This window comes from Fundulus heteroclitus, chromosome 19 (genome assembly GCF_011125445.2).
Source record: "Fundulus heteroclitus isolate FHET01 chromosome 19, MU-UCD_Fhet_4.1, whole genome shotgun sequence".
Taxonomy (NCBI): Eukaryota; Metazoa; Chordata; class Actinopteri; order Cyprinodontiformes; family Fundulidae; genus Fundulus; species Fundulus heteroclitus.
Genome location: NC_046379.1, coordinates 19,121,320 through 19,144,042, shown reverse-complemented (window position 1 = coordinate 19,144,042; position 22,723 = coordinate 19,121,320). Strand labels below are relative to the sequence as shown.

Here is a 22,723-nt window from a genome sequence, read left to right as displayed (position 1 = left end):
GCGTGGGGTTAACAGATTACCCTCAGGAACACCAGGCGCTGTATCCCTGCTGCAGAGGACATTTCTTTTTGTCTTTGGTCAATAAAGCAATCAATGCTTTTTATAAATTTATCTTCCATTTTAAATTAAATAAAGCTTTGTCTCTGCTGTGCTTCTTCACCTTACATCACGACCAGATCCAGTCCTTGATAGGCTAAAGTGACACAAATTGACAGAAATGTATAGATTGTTAAACTCAAGCGAAATTTCACTTCCCTCCAGTCCACCGCACCTAATCGCAGTTTCATTATGCTTTATTCACACATCCACTATTTTGCCACTTCCTCTATTCACCTTGTTCACATTTGGTGTGAACGCACCTTAATACTGCAATGTCATTGGCCAACACAGTTTTTCTGCCAGTAAAGACATGCACTTTCATTTGGTAATGCCATTATTACACCTATGCCTATCACTGTGCTCCCAAAGACATCTGTGTACATGACCCTCTCATTCAAATGTGACAGCAGGTTCATAAAATTACCTTCCCATTAACTGCTAGGACATTTGTGTTATTTTATTTGTTTTAAACTCCGCTTTTATCTTGGTCCCATTTTTGACCGCCCATAAAGCTCAAAACTTAATCTATGTTTCATGTACATGAAGACACAGGAAAGTTATTTAATGCGAGGAAAATATCGACTTCTCACAACTTCTTAGCAGAAACCCCAGTTAAGAAATTCTAAACCCGCTTCAAGGCAGAGGAAAGTACAGAGTACTCCAGCCTTTCCAGGTCATAAGACGTCAACAAACCAACATAAGTATTAGTAGACTGAGGTGCCAACCCTACAATGCAAATTAATAATGCAAATTGACATTCCTACTGTATATGCCTTATTATATAAATATTTTTTTTTCATCAGCTGTTATGTTAGTGTATAAAATTGCATCCAAAGGCAACGTAGATCAGGTTCTGATTAGTATAACTCCTTTTAAAAGGCTTTTAGTTGCAATATATATATTAATTCAGGCAAATCCTCTTACAAAGCAGAAAAGAGCGAGAGAGAGAGAGAGAGCAAGAGCAGAAGAAGAGCGAGCAGTAGAGAGAGAGAGCGAGAGAGAGAGCGCGAGAGAGAGAGAGAGAGAGAGAGAGTAGCTAGCGCAGAGAGAGCGAGAGAGCGAGAGGAGCGAGAGAGAGATAGAGAGAGCGCGAGAGCAGCGCGAGCTAGATCTCCTATATAGCTCCTCTATTCTGCTCGCATCTCTCTCTCTCTCTCTCTCTCTCTCTCTCTCTCTCTCTCTCTCTCTCTCCAGCAGTAATAAGCTCTTTGGTTTATATACACAGCATGTGTATTTCTTCTCATATTGGAATATGTTGTACATACAAATAAAAACAGTCAGTCAAAAAGGACAAACTATACTGAAGAGCTGGAAATAAAAACAAATATAAAATATATGAATTGCTAGGAAGCGTAACAGCAGTTTACCAGCTAAAGTGATTATTTTAATCCGTGTTGATATTTAGCTCCAGTTAGATTTAGAACAAAAATCTCTTTAAGTCCTCAATGCATGGGCTCATGTCTTATAAACTGGAACATTATTGTATATGCTGCCAGTTATAAATTGCCAATGGTTTTGGAGATCAAAAAAATGATTTGTGGGATTCAAAATTTTAATTTAAAGATGAAGACACTTGTTATTCCATCGACTAAGACTGTCTACTGCAACCTTGTATTGAGTTTTGATCACTAAAAATCAAAAAGTTACCAACCCCTAAATTATATTGCTACAACTACTAAAGAATGTAACCAACTCATTTGATAAGAACAATTACACACTGAATAAAAACAGCAGCTTTGTTTCAGATTCATCATCTGTAACATTTGTCTGTCGGATTTGCTGAGATTTTAATCTCACAGGTTGTTACTGTGTAAGATAGTGACCTGCTTTTAGATGTGATACAAAAGACTTAAAGAGCCTTACATGCTTATTTTGTAATACCTGATAAATATAAAACCAAAAATCAAGGGATTTTTTTGCGTTTCATCTTTGTATATAGCTTTAAAAATGAGTCCTACTTTTTCACATTTGTTATAATACAGCCAAAAACCTCAATGTGGTTTTGTTTACTATAAAACACCACAAATAATGAAGTTAAAGAAAGAAGAGTAACAGAACTTTTTTTTGAAGGGAAAATATTAAAAGTGTGCAATTAAAAACAGCCCCCTTTTCTCACAAACTCCTAAATAAAGTCTGGTGCAACCAATGGCTTTGAAAGGCCTATTTGTAGTAAATAGATTCTGTTGATGTGTAATTAATTCTCAGTGTAAACCTAGCTGTTCTGTAAAGGCCTCAGAAGTTTGTTTAAGATCATCATTGAACAAGCAGCACCATAAAGAACAAGGAACACAGCACACAGATTAGGGAGAAAGTTGTTTAGAAGTTTAAAGAATAGAAAGGTCATAAAACAATATCCTAAGTTTTTGAAAAACACACGGTGCTGTTTAATCCACCATGTGGAACCAAGGGTCCAGCAGTTGTATCAAGACATGGCTGTCTACCTAAACTGATGGGGCAAGCAACAAGAGCATTACTGAGAAACAATGACTTTGTGGTGGCCCCGCTTCTATCAGTCTGCCACAGGGCAGCTGTGGCTACAATATAGCTCACCACTGACAGCGTGTGAATGAATAGGTGAAGGTTGATTCAGAAGATGAAATGCTTTGGAGTCCTTGGACTTAGATAACATGCTTTACAAGTACAGGCCATTTACCATCCCAATGCAATATATCATGTATTTTTGATTTCAGAGATATTTTAACTTTAAGGCGTTGGTTAGTAATAATTTCTAATCCATTAAATTGTTGCATTACTGTAGGTTATGTGAATAGGCTGGAGTCTTTTCCACTGTTAAATATTTTCCACTGTGCAATATTTACTGTAGTATTTACTTTTCGTCTCCTGGTGTTTCTTTAGAGCTACTTTTGATTACACTAGTTTGTTCCTTTGTACTTTCTTTTTTTCATTGCTATTAACTGTGTGTAACTGTCGGTGTGTCTGACACACCCAAATATCCCCATTGCGGAACAAGAAAGGAATTATAATCTTATATTGGATAAAACCTTGGAATTCAGAGATGTTGCACCTATGTCTTTTTTCCAATAGCTGGAGTTCTCAGGAAACAAAAGCTATTCATAAAATGTTTTATTAACTTTGCACATGTTGTCCCACTCAGGTATTTACTCTGAACCCTTTTCCTTATTGTATAATGATTAACCCACGTTTGATGCTTAGCTAATGAACTGCTATGACTTTACATTTAAGCTTGACCTCCAGACAAGTTAAGTTTTACATTAATTAAAATCGATTGCCGTAAAAGCAATTAGTTGTTGTTGTTAAAAGGTCAAAAAGCCTACACCATTTAGAATGTCTTATTTATTTTAAATGTCATGGTCTGTTGATTAATATATTATAATCTTTGTTTCTTTTTAAAATAATTTGATTTGAAGAAAGCATAATATTAAATTAATAGAATGGATATCTCAACCATAGACCTTAGTGAACTGCAGATAAAAGTTGTTGCCAATAATTAATCTTCTTTTTGAGGTGCTTTCAGGACAAACTGAATTGTGGGATGTAGTTGTTGTTCACAAACTGCTTTTGTATTTTTGCTTAATTTTGGTTACATGTCAACTAAGTGTAATATGTCAAGCATTTTTTGTTTTCAGAGGTACTCTAACGTTAAGGTGTTGATTAGTAAATATTTATAAAAAAAAAAAAAACATCAGAATTCAAAGGCAGTGTACCTATGTATCTTTCCAGTAGTTGGAGTTCAGAAATTTAAAGCTATTCATAATTTTGTTTAATTACCCTTTGCACATGTTTTCCCACTGATGGCAATATTTATTCTGAAACCTTTTCCTCATTGTATATTGATTAACACACATTTAATGTGCAAACATAAATATTTACAATGCTGTGTAGGCATTGTGGTAGCATGGTGGTAGAGCACACAACCTATGCTCAGAGGCCTCTGTCTAAGACGAGGCTGTCCCCGATTTGAGTCCCAAAATTTGGACATTTGCAGCATGTCTTCCCCCTCTGTCTCTCAATCCCATTTCACGTCAGCTTACTGTCAAATAAAGGCCACTAGAGCCAAAAACAGAACAAGGTGGTAAATAATATATCATTTTGGCCAAAAAGGCAGTTGTGGCATGGTGGAGAAACACCAGGGCCCCGTTCTTCGTACGTTGCTTAAAACATCTGAGATCAAATGAGACATCCAAGATGATTTCATCCGGCTAATCATGATCCGGCTAACTGGGTTCTTCGAACACATCTGTTGTTTATGATTAGTATGGCTGGATTGAGTTATCTGAGACAACTGCTCGTTCATGCGTCGCTTTAAAAGGGGAAATGTATCGATAGTAGAAACAATGATCAGCAGCGCTGCTATTGGCTGTTCAGCATGGCCAAAGAACGCCCACAGTTTTTCTCCCAAGCAGAACAAGAGCTTTTAATTGAAGGTTATGCCGAATTTGAGTCATTGATTAAAACGACAGGGAACACCACAAAGTCAACTAAAGGCAGGAGAGAGGGCTGGCAAAAAATAGCAGACAACTTAATGCATAAGTGCTGTCCATGGTAGATGTTTCTATCACTTTCTACAGTATGAATTTTTGCATTTTATAATTTCATATTTACTTTGTTCTTTTTATGTCAGAGCCTCCACAGGACCCACTAGAACATGGGGACAAGTAATAGTGAAATACAAGGATATTCTACAAAATGGTAGCGGAACACCACAAAGTCAGCTAAAGGCAGGAGAGAGGGCTGGCAAAAAATAGCAGACAACTTAATGCATAAGTGCTGTCCATAGATGTTTCTATCACTTTCTACAGTATGAATTTTTGCATTTTATAATTTCATATTTACTTTGTTCTTTTTATGTCAGAGCCTCCACGGGACCCACTAGAACATGGGGACAAGTAATAGTGAAATACAAGGATATTCTACAAAATGGTAGCCTTTAATTATTGTATTTTATTTTAAAAAGCCACTTATTATGGCAACAGATCCAATATCGGTGTCATTCCTTAGACACTGGAAGTAAAGGACGCGTGCAAACCGGGAATTTTAACAAAAAATTCTTAATCTCTAAAAAAATGAAGTTCTTCCTTTTCCAAGTCATCCACAGTTTACACGGTAAAACTGTATTGCTCCGTGTCTAGATAATCCATCCATAGTTTTTTCTAATACAAAATACGGCTCAACAAGGAAGCAAGCCTTTCGAAGTAAAACTACACTTCACAATAAAATGGCCTGAACAAATCTTATTACTGAATATTATAAAAATAAAAAGCAAACCATCATACAAATAACTTAAATATTTTCTATTTATGGCTCTGCCACCACTTTTTACTCTTTTAAAAGCCACTGTTAAATGATGTGTTTGTCTGTTTATAACATCCACCAAGAAAAATCTCTCTACAATTACACTGTCGCGCTGCGCTAAAGGATCCTGTCTATTGCGCAATACGCGATTAATTCGAAAAAGCTCTGCAAATTATTCTTGCATCTTCCGCAACAGGTTGCTGTCGTAAAAATGGAGGACACGGCTACGACAGACTTCCCTATCTCCTCCGCTTATAAAGTCGTGATCTAATCCTGTTTACATGAAATAAGCCTGCTCGAGAGCACATGTTGCTATGACAACAAGAGCAGGATGTCTTTCGAAGGACCAAACGATCCAAGATCATGCCAAATCGACAACAATCAAATCCAGCTAACTGAGTTAGCGACGTACGAAGAACGGGCCCCAGAGTTTCACTATTTAGATTTGTGTTTGCTTTGTTCTGGACTAATTAGTTTCCAATCAGCAAACAGTCATCTGTCACCTCCTTTTCCACACTTCAGTCTCCAGTCAGCTAGGGTCATCAGCCCAGACCAGAATCAGAAATACTTTAATAATCCCAGAGGGAAATTGTTGTTTCAGTACAATCGCCATAACAAACAAACAAACATCACAAACATTTCAGGGGGAGACAATTTACTGAGGCCTTGCTGCCAAGGTCACCACACGGTGCCCACATGGCGCTGCCATTACTCTGTGAAAAGATAGAGGCCACAAAAAAAGTAAGGTGGGAGGGAAAAAAACATAACTCATACTTAACAGGATACAGTTTGAGATTTCAAAAAACCTCTTGCACATAAAGCACAAATAGACGAGACACATTTAGCAGAAGGTAAACATTTCAGACCCGTCGCGTGTACTTAAGTTAATCAGTTTTTATGAGCATCAGTTATGTGTGTCTGTTTGGGTGAAAGTATTTATATTTCTGTGAACACTCTCCAGAGGCCATTGTCCTTGATGTTATCAGCCGGCTAACAGTTCAGAAAGCATCCACAGGTGTCAGTGGGGAAGAGGGGTAGCCGGAGAGCAGTTCCACCTGCTGCCACTAATCAGTGCTTCCTCTGCTCACCTGTTCCCCAGCCTTCATATGCCTGCCTAACTCACCCCCTCACTGCCAGATCGTCACATCACCTCACCCGTTCACTGCCGCCATTGGTATTTTCAGTTAGCGCGTGCTCCACCTGCATCAGCTCAAGTCTGGTTCCACCTGCTTCTCCTGGTCTGTCAGCATTTTCAATAAAACCCCTTTCAACGTAACTCTGTGTTCAGCTGAATTCCAGGTTCACACCCTTAATTGAGTGTTTGGACCAGGATAAATCTATATAGTTTATTGTGCTCCATAGAATTTGGGCTCCAACTATCTATTATTATATTGATGGCCTCTTGTTTTCATGGCAAAGAAGGAATGTGTTGTTGTCACCAACAGAAATTTATTTTAAGCTTTTGGAAATGTCCATGTGGGTAAAACATTACACCAGGTGCTTCAGTGCCCAAGACCACCGTCCAAAATTGATTAGTATTCTGTCGGATTCATTGATTCCAATGTTTCACACAGCAATAAATTTTGAGGAAAGCCTATCTAGCACTAATAAACATACTTAGGCCAGTTAAGATCTACATATTGTCATCCATTCATTTGTCTGTAATATTAACTAATGTTGATATTCTTTAATTGAAAATGATTGCTTTAGTTACTAAAATTATTACTAGAAAAACATTTACCATTTGAAAGAAAAGAAATAGGTACACCCCTGCAATTAGTTTAGCACATAAAGCTCTAGAGCTAATGTGAATTAGTTAATTTTAGAACTAACATCAGCGTCTTTGCAAGTATTAATTGTACAAATGGAGACAGCCAGCCCAGCTCAGAAATGGGAAAGCTGTATTTTTATGTATTCCCCTCCTTGATCCTGCATTAAAAATTCTTAGTACTTGGATAGATGTTTTTTTTTTTTTTTTTTTTTTTTTTTTTAGCATTATACTTATTACTTGTTTTTCTTACTATATTTTACTCTAATGCATGGCTGTGTTTTACAGAAAGGTACAGGTCTGTAGAGGACCATTATATAGCACCATTTCCTTTTGTCTTACATTTGACAGCAGACAGATGGGTGTCTGAAACGATGATTATTCTTCAGCCACTGAAAACGTTCCTCTGTTGGAGAACCAAGAAACCAAAGGGTTTGTCTGGTGTATATTTTAATGTTGGTGGTTTATTTGATAAACTGAATGAAATTAGAGATGTACTGATGGACTCCATTCTGTATATGTTGTGTTTGAGTGAAACATTCAGTAAAATACAAACAATTATACTTGATATACCGGGATACAAATGTTAGAAAAGGACAGAAAAACAGGAACAGGGGAATGGTTGCATTTTTTGTCATAGACAATGTAACGCAAGGATAGCACCTTTGACAAACAGTAAGGACTTAGATTTAAAGATTAGTGGGGGAAAATTAAAAGGGTCTCAGCAGTAAAATATCTTGCCATCATTCTGGATTTTCATTTAAAATATAATAAGTATCTAAAGATAGTTAACCAAGTTGTGGAAGGAAATGCGTTACCTCTACCCCTCATTCACACATGCTCCATCATCCGTACGTTCTCTTTTCTGTCACAAATAAAACCCATTCTAGTCATTGGGGTATTTCCTACCTGCTCCACAGTGCTATGGCATGCTCAGGTTAAAGCTGAATGTAGTCAGATTTCTCTTCTTGATCGTGGTGTAATTCATTATTGTTCTGATGGACTTTATTCAGTTTTGTATTTTGATTTGTTTTGTATTAAAATATTTTATGATGCTTTCAATGTTTTATCTAGTAACAAGCCCAGTTAATGACAGAAATGTAAAATCTGCAAATTTATGGAGTATAAATGTTAAAGTGGATGGTATTAGTCAATACCGAACCATTGTGTCAGAAAACGTACCGTTGAACCCAAATTCAGCCACACACAGAGACACTTTTAAGAGTTTTTATTGAAGGGTTGAATCATGGAATGGAAAACCGGAGGCTGTACCAGACTGTAGCAGGTGTGTGATGTTGGCTGGAGCTGGACGGCGGAGCTGAGGCTTGGCAGGCGCTGGGAGCAGGCAGCAGACGTGAGGCAAGGGTGAAGACGAAGAGCACACGAAGGTGAAGACTGTGACAAACTCTGTCAGGCAGACGTGGAAAACTCTGGCAGGCTGACATGGGAAAAACTCTGGCAGGCAGACGAGGCAAAATCTCTGACTGGCAGATAAGGTTTGGGTGAAGACGAACCGACGGGCAATGGCTGACTGAGGTAGGCTTTTATTTAGGGGTTGACAGGTGGAATGATTCCAGATCTGATTAGGCATGGCAGGTGGAACTAATGAGGAAGTGGAGAGTGAACTGCCTGAGAGGTGCAAAGGAGAAAGTTCATGGGCAAGCAGGCAGGTCAAAATTGCACCATGACACCTTTTCCCCATGAAAAATGTAATAAAATTGAATTGAATTCAAAAACAATTGAAACGCTTTATATACATGTGGTGAATCTAAAAACTGTATTGCATTTCAAAGCTTTTTTCCACACATAGTGTGACATAAATCCCATGATATATAACAACACAAAAAGAGTAAGTAAAAAAGCTGCAACAACCTGGTTGCTCAAGGTTCCAGGTCCTTAAATCAATGCTTTGTTAAAGCACCTTCTTTTTCAATTTAAAATGTCTGCTTTGGAAGAATTCAATAAGCATGCCCCATCTTGAATTGGTAATACCGGCCCTTTTTACCTTCCAAAGGTTTTCAAAATCTCTAAGATTTTGAGGACATCCATTTTCTTCAGGTGACCCCTGAGATTTTTTCCTGGACTCTGACTAGCCCTTTCCAAATATTCCCCTCTGATGTTGATTTAGGTGTATGGTTGGAGAAATTATAGCTATGTTTCCATAAAGTTATCATGGGAATTTTGAGCAAACTTTTAAAGTGCTACAAAAAATAGAAAAAAGCTAAAGAAAATCTGACTCATGGGCAGACTGGGAGTGACAGACAACAACCACTAATGGCTTTCATCAGCACTGTGGTGAAAACCCAACACACAAGACGCACCAACGACGGCAGCGTTTCAAATCGTGCTTTTGGATCACATGTTTCCCAGAAATTTAGTTTTTGAAATTGGAGGGCTTTTGATATTTTCGAAGCAGTCCGTAACTGACAAAGATGAAGAGTCAGAAGGAATTGCTGGAATTGACTGACATCTTGCGTTTATGTTTACTGGGTTCATCCTGTATTACAGACAAGGAAATACCCCGGAGAATGTTATCATTTGATGGTGGAGCTCACAGCTGATGCAGATAAATGGCTGTAGTGCTATGTGACAGCGACAAAAGTTAAACATGGTTGAACTTTCTTGTGTCACGTCACAAGCCTGCATGTGCACATTCACGTGTAGGAACCCAAAATTGAACTTGCACGAATTTCACCTGTCACTTGGCTGGAAGAGGGCAAACGATTGTCGCCTCATAAGTTCCATAGGAAATTAATTGAGAGCATCCTATGCCTTAGCCTTAACAAATGGATATACAGGAGACTGTTATCACATGAACATCACTGAGGGACGTGGAGAAAAGTGGAACAGAAACAACTAAGGCCAATCAAGAGGAAATCAGGAACAGCTAAGACCAATGAAAACAGATGAGCTGAGGGGAGGAGTATAATGAACAGAAAGTGAAGGGATATACATGGAAGGCATCAAACAGAAATAATACAAAATGTACATGGAATGAACCATAGAGAAAACTAAAAACTCAAACACCTAAGAATAATAAGTATAAGAAAATAACTAAAGAAAGCATTACCCAGGAAACGATAGCAAATAAATCCTCAAGAATATATACACAACATCAGAACACAAACACCAGGAGATCATGAAAAAAGTAAAACCAACAGAAATGGAGGGTATGACAGAGTTGATATCGGTTTGAATAACTGAAGAACCGAAAGTTTGTTAATGAAAGTGAGAGGAGACATCGCTCATGCTGAGAAGACCATGTGCCGTTTTTGTTCTGGTATGTCTGACCTAAGAAATCAAAGAGACTGTCCTTACTTTTCCCATAGGTGGAGTTCTCAAAAATTATAGGGTGTTCATTTAAATATTCCCTGTGTGCACATATAGTTCCTCTCAGTATTCACCAAAAACCTTTTCTTCTTTGTAAAATGATACAACACCCACAATCACAACCCAACTGGTTTAAGTGCAGTGAAATACAATCATAATCTTCAAGGAAATGCTGTGGTGCAGTATTTCACCAACTTTGAACCGATTTTGAAATGTTAAAATGACATATAATACTTGTGAATGCTACCATAAAAAAGCCTGCAACACAATGACATTGATTTCATTCACGGTATTTTAAGGTTCAGACTAATAACCAAGCACCAACATACTCCGGACAGCTCAGATCTGAATATTGTCATACATGGATTTCTCTTTAATCTTAGCTAATGTTGATATATCTTTTTTGAATAATATTGCCCAACTGACTAAAATAATAACTGAAAAAAACATTCACATCTGAAATAGGTATACCCATGCAGTTGGCTTTGCACATTAAAGCTCCAGAGCTAATTTTAATTAGCTAATTTTAAATGCAACATCTGCATCTCAGCAACTATTAATCATACAAATGGTGGAGACAGTCAGTCTGACAACTCCAGCAAGGCTAAGAAATTGGAAAGCTGTATTTTTGTCCCTTCCTTGATCGTGCACAAACAAAACTATTAGTAGTTCTAAAAACGTAAAAATGTTTCTGGGATGATATATTTTTTTTATCTTACTATAATTCCCTCTTATGCATGGCTTTGTTTTACAGAAAAATGCAGGTCTGCAGAGGACCATTGTATAATGCCCTCACCTTTTGTCTTACGTTCAACGGTAGACGAGGAAGATGAAGGCTGCTTTTCAGAGCGGTGTCTGAAACGATGACTATTCCCCAGCTGCTGGAAATGTTCCTCTGTTGGAGACTGTGTGGAGGGCGATGCTCAGGCTGTCTGAATCTATTTAGGAACATCCTCATCATCGTTCACACCCAAGACTATGGTAACAGAGGGGCGGAGTTACCTGACGGGTACCACCCTTCAGCGGATGTTTGTCCACCACCTTGAAACACAACAGAACATTGAAATCATGTCAGATACATAGTCACATGGCTTTTGAAAGGATGTTTTAAGAAATACAACAAAAATGATGCCTCATCATTTTTATCCTATTTTAGCTTCCCTTCATTGGCTTCCTGAATAGAATAGAATTTAATTTTCAAGAATAAAATTTAAAATTCTCCTTCTCACATATAAAGCCTTTAATAATCAAGCTCCATCATATATCAGAGCTCTGATTACCCCGTATGTTCCTAACAGAGCACTTCGCTCTCAGACTGCAGGTCTGCTGGTGGTTCCTAGAGTCTCTAAAAGTAGAATGGGAGGCAGATCCTTTAGTTATCAGGCTCCTTACCTGTGGAACCAACTCCCAGTTTTGGTCTGTAAGGCAGACACCCTGTCTACTCTTAAGACTAGGCTTAAAACTTTCCTTTTTGACAAAGCTTACAATTAGATTGGCTTACCTTATGCTGTGCTATCACTATAGTTATGCTGCTATAGGCTTAGGCTGCTGAAGGACATCAGGGTATATTTTTCTCACTCTGCTGAGTATACTGTTCTCCAATTTGCATTGTTTGTTGTTATTTTAACTTTTAACTTTTTGTTCTGTCATTTTTCTTTTCATAGCAGGTACACCTGGTCTGGCATTCTGCTAGTTGTGACATCATCCAGGGGAGACAGATCATCTGCTATTACTATATAATGTAGAAAGGATTTCTGGTTCATTGTGTTTTTCTGTGGTTTTTCTTTTTGTTTCTCTGCTCTGTCTTCTCTGACCCCTAGTCGGTCGAGGCAGATGAACGTTCACACTGAGCCTGGTTCTGGTTCTGCTGGAGGTTTCCTTCCAGTTAAAGGGGAGTTTTTCTTTCCACTGTCACTTCATGCATGCTCAGTATGAGGGATTGCTGCAAAGGCATCAACAATGCTGCTTGTCAAGACTTGATGCAATCTACTTTTGAAAAATCTGTATGATTTGATTGAATTTGACTTTGTAGTTCCTTAAGAACACTTTGTAAATGTGTTGTGAATTGATGCTAGTTTAAGAACATTTTATTGAAAAAAAATTAATTGAACGTATTATCTAAGTGTGTAGTTGCCAGACTTCCATTTCAGGATCCCAAAGCCCTAGGAGCATCCAGTTCTGTCCATGCAAAATCTGTACACATGCAAAATCTGCTCGCATGATTTATGACCAAAACAGTTTAATAGGAGCAGCATTTACAACTTTTACAGCTCCTTTGCACTCAGGGACACTGCTGTGATGAAGATAAAAAATAAAAACATTTTCTCATACCATGGCTGAAAACTGTAGTCCTTTGCAAACATACAGCATAAATGAATAATATATTCTTTAATACAGGTTGGACCCTCACTGCTACAGAAAACTGTTAACATTGGGAGCATTTTAAAGACTTTTATTCCAGTGGATAAAGAGTGGTGCAAATGGTTAATTTAAATTTTCTCCTCCCGTTCTTAATAAGTTTTTCAGCAAAAAATTGCATTCAACAACATACTGCAAAGACATGTATTAGTAACCCTGCTGTTAATTGTTTGCAGAAAATACAAAGATCATTGTCTTCGTTTAAAGAGGTGTGGATCATTGGCGACACGAGATGCTGGCGGGGCAGGAGAGTAGCAGGGGAAGGCGATTGGCGCACTTGTCTCATCATCTACCACTTTCTCTGTAACACTAATGGCAGCAAGACCAGGTACCGTAATAGCTGCTGTTACACACTACTTTTTCTCATTTACAAAACACTAAAATCAGGGACATTTTCAGTTGCTTTTGCATGGGACAGGTTGTCCAAAACAAGGACTGTCCCCAAAAATCGGGGCTGTCTAATCCCCCTACAGTAAAGTGACACATGGTGTGGTCGAAGACCAACCTGATCTACAGTGGCTCCAAATTCACACTCAATCTTTTTCTCTTTATTTTCATACCTCTGCTGGGCATTGCTGACCCATCGAGCTCCAACGCCTCTCCTTTTTTACTCATACCTCCAGTCACATGGTCTTGTTATGGTAATGTACACAAAAGTGCTTTGTTTACTAACAAATAAAGGAAAAAAATAAAATGAAATGTAAAACACTAATATAAAATATAATAACAACTGGAAACATGGCAAAGAACAGCCTTTGGTTAAAAAGCAGAGACTAGATTAAATTGTATTGTCACATTTTAGGCCAATCTCCAAGTTTTCTTTCAAAAGTGTTGGAGAAGATAGCCTATGGACAGTTCATGGATTTATTTTAACAGCACATAACATTACTGAGGTTTTTCAGTCTGGTTTAAAGTCATATCGCAGCACAGAATCTTAACTGAACTGCTCAAGGTTTCTAATGACATTTTGTTAGCTACTGACTCTGGAAATTGCATGATCCTGGTTTTATTTCATTTAACAGCTGCATTTGACACTGTGGATCACAGCATTTTAATTTCTCGCTTAGAGCACTTTGATATTTGAGGAACTGCCCTTGACTGGTTCAGGTCCTACCTGACTGAAAGAGCTTTCTGTGTTAGCTTAGAGAATTTGAAATCTTTTGATTTCCTTTCCTGTTGGGTTCTACAAGGCTCGGTTCTTGTGCAACTTCTGTTTTCATCATACCTCCTTCCCCTGGGCTCTATTTTTAATAAGCATAGTTGTGCCTTCCATCTTTATGCTGATGTCTACCAGGTTTATCTTCCCCTGAACCATGAGGGAACCTACACAGTAACTGTTTGAGTGCCTTAAAGAAGTAAGACCCTGGGTGACTCTTAACTTTCTTAATTTTAATGACAAAAAGACAGAGGTTTGTTTTTTTAGTCCCGGGGTCTTCAGTGGGTCGTCAGCTATAGAGCTTGGCCCTCTGGATCAGTATATAAAACCCATTATCACCAGTCTTGGAGTAAAAATGGACAGTGATTTTATTCTTGACAGGCCGATCAATGGTGAAAGTTTTACCAATTGAGACAATTGGCAAAGGTGAAACATATTCTCCTAAAACAGCACTTTGAAACTGTAATCCATGCTTTTATCACAACACGCCTCGATTACTGCAACTCTCTTAATTATTGCATCTCACAGACATCCCTGTCTCGTCTTCAGCTGGTGCAGAACACCGCTGCCTGCCTTTTAACTGGTATGTGAAATAGAGAGCACATGTAACTCCAGGTTTAGGCTCATTGCACGGATTGCCTGTTCAGTTTAGTGTTTCATTTTAAGATTGTTCCATTTGTTGTTAAATCTTTAAATGGTCTGGCTCTGCCCTATCTTTCTGAGCTTCTGCACGGGCGTCACCCTTCCCGTTCATTCTGGTCAGCGAACCAGCTTCTCCTGGACGTGCTGAGGATGTGGCAGAAGCTTAGAGAGGACAGAGCGTTTTCTGTGGCAGCTCCAAGGCTTTGGAACTTGCTGCCATTACACATCAAACAGGCCTCTTCACCGTCTATTTTTAAATCTGCTCTGAAAACCCACCTTTTCTCATTAGCTTTTGACATAGAATGACAGAGCTCACCATTTTATTCAAGATTCTTATACAACTGTTGTGTTTTATACTATGTTCTACTCAAGTTGCTTTTAGCATCTTTTACATGTTTTTTATATTGTATTTTACTCTAGTTGCATGTATGCTATACATACTTGTTCAGCACTTTGGTCAGCTGTGCTGTTTTTAAAGTGCTTATAAATAAAATTGGCTTGGCTTTCTGAGTGTCCTGGCTTTTTATCAGTAAACTGTTCTCTCTGTTCTCAAAGGTTCTTGTTCATGTCTACATTGGTTCCCTGACTCCCACAAGTTTTACTGCTAAAATAAACTTTATAAAACACTGTGTGTCTGGCCACACTGCAAAAACGGATCTAAAAATAAGTAAAATGTTCTTAAAGTTAGTGTATTTGTCCTTGATTTGAACAGGTAAATAAGATGATTTGCCAATGGAATAAGTATTTTGACCCCTAAAATAAGATATTTAGACATCATGCACTTGAAATAAGATGATGGAGATGAGTTGTTCCTATTTTAAGTGCAAAAATCTCATTACATCAGCAGATTATCTTATTTACCTGCTCAAATCAAGGACAAATACACTCATTTTAAGAACATTTTACTTATTTCAAGTTCCATTTTTGTACTGAAAAATTTCAGGTCCACACTGCAAAAAGGTAGCTAAAAAAGTCAAGTCTTCTAGAAATTAGTGTATTTGTCCTTGATTTGAGCAGGCAAATAAGATAATCTGCCGATGTAATGAGATTTTTACACTTAAAATAGAACCAACTCATCTTTGTCATCTTATTTCAAGTGCAGTATATATAATTATCTTATTTTAGGGGTCAAAATACTCATTCTATTGGCAGATCATCTTTCTTACCTGCTCAAATGAAGGACAAACACACTAATTTCAAGAAAACTTTACTTATTTTTAGTTTTTGCAGTGCAAAGTCTGGTGTGTTACAGTAAGTTTTTTTTTCTTCTATTCGCTGATTTCCAGAATTATATGACATACTATTATCTTCCAATTATTTTCTTACAATAAAGAAGTTTACATACATATATCTAATATTTAGTAGCATTTTTGTTCATAAGGAGTCATCAAGTGAAAGGGTGATTGATTGGACTGCTCTGTAATAGAAACTATTTGAATCTGTTGGATTTTGTTTTTAAACTCCTGAACCTTTTACTTGATTAGATTGGAGGAAAGAATGTGTCTAGGGTTTAGTGGAAACTCTTATAATAGTGTTGGCTTTCTTTTGGAGTCTGCAGGTGTACATGTTCAGCATAGAGGCAGATGTGACTCGATAACACGTTCTGCTGACCACACCATCCGCTGCAGGTTCTTCCTGTTTCCCTGAGAACAGGAAGAATATAATTTAAAATTCCCCTTCTCACGCATAAAGCCTTTAATAATCAATCTCCATCATATATCAGAGCTATGATTACCCCGTATGTTCCTAACAGAGCACTTTGCTCTCAGACTGCAGGTCTGCTGGTGGTTCCTAGAGTCTCTAAAAGTAGAATGGGAGGCAGATCCTTTAGCTATCAGGCTCTCTCCTGAGGAACCAACTCCTAGTTTTGGTCCGTGAGGCAGACACCGTGTCTACTCTTAAGACTAAGCTTAAAACTTTCCTTTTTGATAAACCTTAAACTTAGAATGTCTAAGGTTACCCTGAGCTATCTTTGTAGTTATGTTGCTATAGGCTTAGGCTACTGAAGGATATCAGGGTCTGTTTTACTCACTCTGCTGAGTTCTCCTACTGTTCTCCAATTTGCATTGTTTGTTATTTTAACTTTTAACTTTTTATTTTGTCGTTTTTCTTTTCATAGCAGGTACACCTGGTCTGGCATTCTGTTAGCTGTGACATTATCCAGGGGAGACAGATCATCCGCTATTACCATATAATGTAGAAAGCATTTCTGGTTCATTGTGTGCTTCTGTGTTTTTTTTTTTTGTCTCTGCTCTGTCTTCTCTAACTCCCAGTCGGTTGAGGCAGATGACCGTTCATACTGAGCCTGGTCCTGCTGGAGGTTTTCCTCCCTGTTAAAGGGGAGTTTTCCTCTCCACTGTCGCTTCATGCTTGCTCAGTATGAGGGATTGCTGCAAAGCCATGGACAATGCAGACGACTGTCCCTGTGGCTCTACGCTCTTTCAGGACTCAGAGTGAATGCTGCTTGTCAAGACTCGATGCAATCTGCTGGGTTTCCTTTGATATGGAACTTTTTGACCAATCCGTATGATTTGATTGAATTTGACTTTATGAAGTGCCTTGAGATGGCATGTGTTGTGAATTGGCGATATATAAATAAAACTGAACCCTGCCTCCCGCCCATTTAACTCCTGGAGATAGGCAACAGCACCCCTCGCGACCCCATGAGGGATAAAGCGAGTAGGAAAATGGATGGATGGATGGATAAATAAAGCTGAATTGAATTGAGAGCAGACGGAGAACCACAGAGTGCAACAATATAGCTGGAGACACTATCACTGATCTGTAGAAGGTTGTGAACAGCTGGTGAGGGAAGTGAATGCGCTTTAACTTCCTGAGGAAATGAAGGGTTTGTTGGGCTTTCCTCACCTGGTGTGAGAGGTGTGTCTGTTCCAGGTTAAGTCAGCAGGGATGTGGAGACCCAGGAACTTGTAGTTAACAACTCTCTCAACCTCCTCACAATGTATCGAAAGGGGAGTGTCTGTGGTCTCTAAGAATGGCATGAGGGTTTTGTGACGGGAACTCTAAAACATAGACCATTTAATAACTTATTTGCTTGTATGAAAAAGTTCAGTGTCTATTTGGAAGACCCATTTGTGTGCAAGTTTTAACTTCATGGCTGATGTCTTAGGCTGTTGCTTCAACATGTCCACATAATATTCTTTTGTCATACCATTTATTTTCTAAAGGGCACCCGTCCCTTCTACGACAAAGAAATCCCACAGATGATGATGCTGCCATCAACGAACTTCAAATTTGAGCTGGTGTTTGTCTCGTTTTCCTTCCAATGTAACTATAGTATTAAGTATTGCCACACACTTAAATTTCAGTTTCATCTGACTGCGGGATGTCTTCAGAAGTGAAGGTCTTTCTCACTGAGTGCACTTGAAAACTGCTATCTGGCTTCCTTCTCGTCTGAGTCAGATGTTAAAGGAACAATACCTGAGCCTGCACAACCTTGAATTATGAGAGAGGATAACAGTTTAGTTTGAACTGTAAGCCCTGCCCCCAGTTGTATTTCCTAATAAGAAATCCTCCTCTCCCTCTTGGTCTCCTCACAGTTGACACACATGATAGTAAACACACATCTCAAACTTATGCACAATCATCCGTAGGAAACAAGGCTTTTATTTTCTTAATTTTAATGGCTAAGTCTCGGGTAAATGATATTTTCTTATGTGAATGGTCAACATTGTATGCAATGTTTTTTCTGTTTACATACCCTGTGGTGCATGGCACTGGAGGAGCTGCTGCTTATTCCTACTAAAACAAGTAGGAATAAAACTACTAAAACTACTAAAGCAAGACTCACTTGATCACACATTCAATTAATCAGTTGTTCTTACCAAATTATGTCTATCAACTCATAATACCTTGTGTAAAAATAACTTTTCTTAACCAGACAGAAATAAATTCAGGTTTAGTTTCTTCAATTCTAGACCTGTGTAGAATGGCACCAGCTTCTGCCAGCTTATTAACAAGGTCTTTAACATAGCAAATAAACAATAAAATATATTTTTTATATACATCCTGTAAGTGCAAACCTACTTAGCAATCAACTTGATTCTGATTCTGATTTAAGGTCTAGATTTATGAATCACTGCAGTAATCAAATTGGGGAATCTAATCAAAATCTGAATGAAATATGTTATAAAATCATGCATGGAAATTGCTGTTTTGCTTCATGTGCTAAAGTACATTAAGAAACATTTGCTGATTGCTGCTGTGTCACACAAAATAAACCGTAACACCTGACTGGTTAACTTGCACAGGAACTTAGTTGCAGACTGCCTGACAGTTTAAAATCACTATGATTGACTTTCTTGTGGCAAAAATTTGCTATGAACTTGAAATATTGATTAAATAATTACAAAGAAACTAATATGAAATAATTTACTGATTGATTTATGATACAGATACAGTTATTAAAAATGTATAATTTTTTTGCAACTACAGTTAAAAATAGCTATTTTGGCACCTTTCAATTTATTGAATTTATAGCCCTGTTGGCTTTCCATACCTGCTGCAGTCCAAGTTGTTCCTATTTCAGGATTTTTCTTGAATTACATATTTAGATTTCAGCTCAAAAGTTCATGGCCTGAACCTTTCTTTAGCAGCTGTGCTTCTCCAGCAGTATCTAAGCTCCATTCATGGCCACTCAACTACAACCCAGACGTTGTGTGCCGCATTGGTAGTAATGTAAATCTAGAGCAAGTTACAAAAACACTGAAGCCGTTGATGTTTTTTCAGCTTTCAAACATTACCTATTGGACCTGTCTGAAGTTTAACTTCACCTAGAAGAGATACACAGCAACTACCAGACAGAAACCACTGAGTCTGGTACTTTGGAGCAGAGGACAGGGGGATGAGAGACGTCTGTCTGTAGGCGAAAGCAGATTAGAGAGTGAACCGAAGGAAGGCTTCACCTGCAGCCGCTTGAGGCATGATGCTCAGGTGACACTCGCTGCACCGTTTCTTTATATCAAAGTGATGAAGCTGCTGCCTGACCCAGAGCCGACGGACAGATTGAAGCTTTGTAGATTCCTCTCTCTGCCTCTAGTGCACCGCAACTTTTATTTATCATGCCTAGATTTTTCTTCACAAACATGCATATTGCTGGCCAGGCACATACACAGACAGCCCCCTAGCAGTGCTTAAGCACCTGGGCAAAGGACAGAAAGTGGCCTTTCTGCTGGAGCCAACTTTTTTACTTCATTAATAAATAATTAAGAATAAATAAAATGCCTGTCAATTGTCTCAACACTTTTGGGAAGAACTGATGGGAGAAAGGGTACTTTTTGAGTTCTTGTGAGAATTCTGCACCAGCCTGATCCACGACATTCATTTGGCTCCATTTGATTAGACGTGTATTTATTGTTCATTTTATCCATCTGTGTGATTTTTATTTTTTATTTCATGAATAAATTTGGTGATGGGTGCCCTTTTTTACCATGCCCCCAAAAATGTTCATGCACATGCCAGATTTAGGTTTAAGGTGATCTTTAAATTTTTATTTTGACCGGAAGTGACATTACATTTTGAAGTAGCTCCAACCAGAGTCCTGACTTGACACCGATAGATAATATGTGGAGGAAACTAAATATTCTGGTGATGGCATGGAGGTCTTCCAACCTAAAATAATTGGATCTCATTCCCAAAGATAAATTGTCAAAATACCTGTGGAAACCATGCAAGCAACTGGTCACCAGTTATACGGAGGCTTTGATAGCTGTAATAACAAATAATTATTTTTTTTCAGCGAAAACTGAGAAGGAATTACTTTTCAATATGCCATTTAAAAAAATAAATTAAATTACACTAATAAAATACAGCATCATCTCAAATGTAAATGAAATTTAACTGATGGAGTGGTCAAATGTCCCGTCAGAATCTTATAAGAAGCTTGTTGCTGGTTACTTATAGAGCTTGGTTTCTATATTATTAAAATATTATTGGGTTTACATTCAAAGTGGGGCAAAAAAGCATTTAGTCAGCCACTGATTGTGCAAATTCTCCTACTTTAAAAGATGAGAGGTCTGTATTTTTCATCATAGGTACACTTCAACCATGAGAGAAAAATGAGAGGAAAAAAAACAGGAAATCACATTGCAGTTTTTTTTTAAGAATCTGTTTGTAAATTATGGTGAAAAAATAATAATTATTTGGTCAATAACCAAAGTTCAACTCAATACTTTGTAGCATAACCTGTGTTTCTGTAATGCCGGAGGTCACACATCTCCTGTAAGTCTTCACTAGGTTTGCACCACTGTAGCTGGTATTTTGGCCCAGTCCTCCATGCAGATCTCCTCTAGAGAGTGATGTTTTGATGTCACTGGGCAACACAGGCTTTTCAACTCCCTCCACTGGAGACTGGCTAGGCCACTCCAGGACTTTTAAATGCTTTTTACGGAGCCACTCCTTTGTTGCCCAAGCGATATGTTTGGGATTGTTGTCATGCTTAAAGACCCAGCCACGTTCCATCTGCAATTATCTCACTGATAGAATGAGGTTTTGGCTTAAAATCTCACGATACATGGTCCTGTTCATTCTTCCCTTAACACGGATCAGTCATCCTGTCCCATTTGCAGAAAAACAGCCCAAAGCATGATGTTTCCACCGCCGTGCTTCTTTGGATGAAACTGATAAATTTTCTTTCTCCAAACATGCCGAGTCGAGTTTATGCCAAAAAGTTCTAATTTGGTTTCATCTGACCACATGATATTCTCCCAATCCTCTTCTGGATCATCCAAATGTTCTTTGGCAAACAGGCCTGGACATGTACCGGCTTAAGCAGGATATGAGTCCCTTTCAGCGTACTGTGGTACTGATGGTAGCCTTTGGTACTTTGGTCCCAGCTCTCTGCAGGTCATTCATCAGGTCCGTCCGTGCAGTTCTGGGAGTTTTGCTCTCTGTTCTCAAGATCATTTTGGCCCCTCGGACGGAGATCTTGTGTGGGGCCCCAGATTGAGTAGGATTATCAAGGGTCTTGTATGTCTTAATTTTTTAAAACAATTGCTCCCACAGTAGATTCATTCTTCCCAGCCTGGTACAGGTCTACAATATTCTTCCTGGTGTCCTTTGACACCTTTTTGGTCCTGGCCATGGTTGAGTTTGGAGTCTGCCTGTTTGAGGCTGTGGACAGATGTCTTTTAGACAGATAACGAGTTCAAACAGTTGCCATTAATGCAGTGGAGGACAGAAGAGCTTCCTAAATAAGAAGTTACAGGTCTGTGAGGGGCAGACATCTTACTTGTTTGTGGGTGACCAAACATTTATTTTCCACTATAATTTAAAAAAAGTAATTCTTCAAAAATCCTACAACGTGATTTCCTGGATTCTTTTTTCTCATTGTGTCTTTCATAGTTGAAGTGTACCTTTGATGAGAATTACAGACCCCTCTCATCTTTCTAAGTAGGAAATTTTTCTCAATCAGAGGCTAACTTTCGCCCCATTATGTATACAATTGTGACCCTGGGTGGATTATAGATAATCTGCAATGAATTTAAACTTCTGCACCCAACTATTGCTTTTAAAAACCACTTAAGATGCAAGGTGTATTATGAGTCAACTAGGGGGGAAAAAAACAGTTCAAACGCATAATTTCCCACCATATCATGTGGAATATGAAGTGGGAAGTGTGTTTGATTAAAACTAAGAGCTCTGTGCTGCACCATTAACTGTTGAGGTCTCTCGCCACATCCTGCAGAAAAAGTCAACCCACTCCCATTCGCTTCCCTCCAACTGCCCCTGTGTTATGGCAACAGAGGTGCTTCAAATCCAACATAAATAATCTTAATAAAAGGCTAACTGAAAACTCAGAGAGATGCACTGGAGTGCATCAAAACACAGGCCATGTCTCGGTGTCAGATTTACGAGCATCCATGCAGGATGCCCGATGCACAGCCTGACTGTGCAGATTCCATCCCTGCTGAGGATGGATCTCCTGCTACCGAGCGGTGAAGGTCATTTTAAAGCGTGATGCTTTCGAGACACGCTTTAAAGCGGTTCACAAATGGCGGAGAATCGCCGGGATGTGC

At 38.5% G+C, this 22,723-nt stretch overlaps 1 protein-coding gene across 2 annotated transcripts in view; it reads right to left on the bottom strand.

Moving 5' to 3' along the window:
* The window catches only part of fut9a (fucosyltransferase 9a), a 30,172-nt gene that overhangs the window by 6,606 nt on the left and 843 nt on the right, over nucleotides 1-22,723 (bottom strand). Inside the window, exon 2 of one of the 2 annotated variants that reach the window (XM_036151138.1) lies at nucleotides 11,268-11,512. The gene's annotated coding sequence lies outside the window, so the exon portion shown is untranslated. The remainder of the gene's footprint in view (nucleotides 1-11,267; nucleotides 11,513-22,723) is intronic. The other variant, XM_036151139.1, reaches the window with a different exon arrangement.